Raw genomic sequence first — 4826 nt, 5'->3', positions numbered from 1 at the left:
AACACAATGGTCACATGTGGGTGTGACGTAAAAGAAAACTGTTTATTGTAAGAGTGTATTCACAATTGTTACTTTTTCTAGATTTTCCAATTATGCAATAAGTTATTTAACCATTTGTAAGTCTTTGTTAAATCGATAAATGATTGGGGTTTAAAATTTAATAACATAATTGAACACGATAATTTAATGTCTCTTCAAAACATTTTTAAGCATTACGCGATTTTATGTGAAATAAATAGATAAAATGTATACAGAAAAATATTATGATTGAGATCGAGTGCTGATGAAAGAAAAAAAAATTATAGTAAGTATATTACAGTATAAGTGAGAGAGAATATGAATTCTCAAATAAACACAGCTTTATCAGTAGTCTACCAAGAATCACTGGTAACAACGTATCGAGTTTTGATAAACATTCAACATCAATTGTTGAAAAGAATAATTTTGAGAAATTTCTCCTCAATATGGGGTTTACATAAACACTTTTCGTACCCTTGTACTTTAAGCTGAAGTATGTTTTGTCACTGTCACACCTTATTAACTGACACTTTCATCGACCACCACTTGCTTCCGGTGAAGGAAAACATCGTGAGGAAACCTGCACACTGGTTGATGGTTAACTTGTGTGTGGAATTGAGGAGGCAATGGCAAACCACTCCATTAAATAGCGCTAAGAAAGTTGTTGTGTGTGTTTCATTACACGTAATGACCACGACCCTCATCCATGAGGAATACGACTATGAAGAAATGAATGAACACAACCATTTGCTATTTTATAACTAGCAACATTTTTTTGATAATGACTTAATGGAGAGTATTACTGCACATTTATCCCGCCAGAGTACACCACTGTATGTTAGGTACACAAAAGCTTTGCCGCCTTTTGCTATGTCGATTAATACGCTTATTTTAGAGTACTTTATTAATCCTTTCATTGTGTAAGCATTCGTTTGTGAAAATATACAACAATGTAGCATATTCGGGTGCCAACATATTGGGAAAAATCGTTTTCCATAAGATAAAAAACTTCGAAAACTATGGGATACGCCTCACGCTGTAAAATTCTTGAGCCAGTAAACGGTCGGAACACTTCACACGTGAAGAATTTTTAAAATATGTACTTCATACTGGTAATATCTTCAGTGAAAATTAAGTTTATATCAGTTTATGACCACAGTTCACCAAATAATGCAGAATATAATCTAAAATAAGTAGTGTTATTATTTTGAGGATAATCCACTAAATCCTTCCTTTTTCCTTTAAAGTCGCACCACGATTGCGTAGAAGGAATTTTTGATCGTAAATCGGCAAAAATATTGAAAATTGGCGCTTTTTGCCTCCATTGGCAATGTTTGTGTACCTTAGTTGCGCCATCTGCGCTGAGCTTTGCGTAATAAACATTCAACATCGTTCCCGCCTATTCCTTCTGTCAACGTCGTATATATTTTTCACTGCAAATATTTTCTTGAAGCAATCACAAATAATCCTATAAACATTATAAGTAATTAGTTAACTATCACAAATCTCTTATTTTTTATCACGTTCGCTCGTTACCTTGATCGACTTTACGACTTTACTTACAGACAAACAAAACTTTTTTGCTCTCACATCGGGTTTTACCGAAATTAAGATCCAATAGTAGGCGACTTCTTAAAGTAAGGGAAAACCCAGTATCGTGATTAAAAACAATAAAAACCTGCCAAAATCAAAGACGTCATCAATTTTTTTTATTATAATCTGTATTTTTCGTTACCATGAATATTTGCACACTTTATAAAAAACTATAACTATAGCCTTTGCCAGCGGCTTCGCCCGCGTTAATTTCCCACGGAAACAGTTATTTTTCCGGGATTTATCCCGGGTATCCTATGTCCTTCTCCGTAAGTATATACTTCAAACTACAAATTTGTTGTGTGCAAATTTTCAAGAACATTGGTTGAGTAGAGCGTGAAGAGGTAACAAACAAATAAACTTACTTTTATTTCGCATTTATAATATTAGTTACGATGGTAACATACTCGCATTTCATAATTAAATTTATTTTTTTAAATTTGTCTATTGACAATTATTTTGACAATTAAATGTCAAAATATTCGCAAGCATTGTATTCAAATTACCGGGTATTAAATAAGACATAGTGTTAGTATTACGTAGTTTATCGTGACGTATGATTCCGCCCTAGAATACCCACTCCATATGCCTTGGATGTCATACGAGGCGACTAAGGGACACACAGCCTAGGCAGCAGAGAGATAACAATAGCATTCCCAAGGAGGGTTGACGTCAGACAGCCGGTTGTAAAATCACAGCTGAATCTTCCAAATTTTAGGGGGTTTTTTAAGCTGATCCGTTTAAGGTACAAATCATCGATAATGCAATACTATCGATAAATCCCAACACGTCAAATAAATTTTGTCACTCAATTTTTGATGTTGTCCGACTACGAGCGACAAGGTTTCCACGCCCACAACGACATTTCAAGTACGTAAAAGTTTTAAGGCGAAGACATATTCTTAGAAGCATTAATTTGTAAGAAAAGATAACCTTAAAACTTCATAATAAATAATTCGTAACATATCGCTATTAAGCCTATATAAGATTTTAATTTAGACCATCCGATACACAGCTGTGAAACCGCATCAAATTCCATCCAGTAGTTTTTACGTTTTGTGCGAACATTTTCTGTTATAATTTCTGTTTGCAAATATTTTCGAATGGTCAAGCGTCACACAAAAATGTATGGGGATGGGGGAGTGGCTTGTCTCGAAATACTATGGACATCAGTGGAATTTACCAGTAGTTTGTAGCTTTTGTCACGTTATATGTGTACGTTTCCTAATTCGGTACGTACTTATAATATACTAGTGGTCCGTCTCGGCTTCGCTCGGGTAAAACCAGGGTAAAAACCGGGGAAAAAACAAGCTGGTAGCCAGATGATAAACAAACACTGCGCCGTCTTTGTCGTTCGTCACTATTATGCTAGAAGGGCTCACCATTATTAATTTTTAATATATCGGTAGAGATTTTGTCCGTGTTTTAACTGCGTAATATTCATTACTGCGCTTCCTTGACCGTCTTTTTTTATCGCACACCATTACATGTAAAGTATCATAAAACATTATGTGTCACTTCATAAACAAAATTGAATTAAGACAAGTTAATTATTAAGATATGCTGGATATAACCGAAAAAATTACGTGTCTTTCTTGTTTTAATTTCAAGTTGTGTACTTGCCGCACACCGCGGTGTTACGCGCGTAATTATTAAAAAAAAAAACTTACATTTTATGTACAGTGGCGCCATATACCTACTTTATAAAGCGCCATCGACTATCAGACTTTTTGACCAAATCATACGAGAATCGCGTACTTTCAAGATAAAAAGTACCCTATGTGTTATCAAAGGGTATTACATAGATAGATAGATAGATAAAACATTTATTTATAAAACAACAACACTCTAAACATTTATTTGTAAATCAGCATCTATATGTACCTCAATATCAAATTTCATAAAAATTTACTCATCCGTTGAACAATATCTATGGTCGTAATAAATGAAACTCTTGTGTAGTGGCAATTAAAACGTAAATATATATATTGGAAACCAAAAATACAACTCAACTATCGGCGGCAATTTTCTTGACAGCGAAAAATATTTGAAATTAGAATAACGTTGTCAACTTATTTCTCTAATACAATTTTGGTGGCCAGTGCAGTTAGGTATTTTATTGTTTTTTAAATCCTGGACATCCGTTTTTTACGTGAACTTTCGCATTTAATTATTAGATACTATGCGTTGTACGGAGTAGGTTACTAATGCCATTATCTTGATAGATAAGTTCTTGAACAGAAACAAAAAAATGGCTGAACGAGTGTTCTATGTATACCGTGGATATACCAAAATGAGTAAATTGATTATGATACCAAAACAATGAAAAAGCATTGTTATAGTTATGTAAATGTAATTCAATTAAAATTTTGATAATTTGTTGATAATTTTGTTATTGAAAAATATTGCATCTGTTGAAAACTCTCATTAAAATCTAGGTAGGTACCATTCTTGTATATGTATGTATGGTAATAACATGTATAAAACACAGATTTTGCAATTAATGCTTTTGAATTTGATTTTGACTATAGAAATGTTCTAGAACATTATATATCCATACAATCTCATATAAAGCGGTAGATTGGGATTTTGTAAGACCACACGATGAGGGACAAAAGATAACATGAGAAGAAACGGGACAGAGTTATTTAGCTCTGTCCCGTTTCTTTATACGAAATCATAGTCTATATATTTATCTTTAAATACAAACAAAAACGTGGTCTAATTTTGATTTAAACCTAATTTTTAAGCACTAACTTAAAACCGGCTCCTCCAATCACAATTTTAATTGAAAATTAATATATTACCTTACAAAAAAATACATAATTCGTATGTAGGTAAGGTACATACCTCACCTACATACAAATTATGTATTTTTTTACATAACATTGATGAATCAAATCAAATTACAAAACCTTGTAATGTAATATATTAATTTTCAATTAAAATTGTGATTGGAGGAGCCGGTTGTAAGTTATGTACTTACATTGACAGACAGACGGACAACAAGGGTTCCGTTTTTACCTTTTGATGACGGAACGCTAAAAAATGACTCCTTCACGTCAAATTATGAAAAAAAGATTGTTTAACAATGTTGTTAAACAATCTTTTTTTCATAATTTAATTTCATAGTAAAAATGGAACCCTTGTTGTCCGTCTGTCTGTCTGGTTGTCAAGACCCTTTTTCTCAGGAACGCGTAAAAGTATCAAGTTGA

This window comes from Plodia interpunctella, chromosome 28 (genome assembly GCF_027563975.2).
Source record: "Plodia interpunctella isolate USDA-ARS_2022_Savannah chromosome 28, ilPloInte3.2, whole genome shotgun sequence".
Taxonomy (NCBI): Eukaryota; Metazoa; Arthropoda; class Insecta; order Lepidoptera; family Pyralidae; genus Plodia; species Plodia interpunctella.
The sequence above is the reverse complement of the archived record's forward strand: the minus strand, read 5'-3'. Positions refer to the sequence as shown.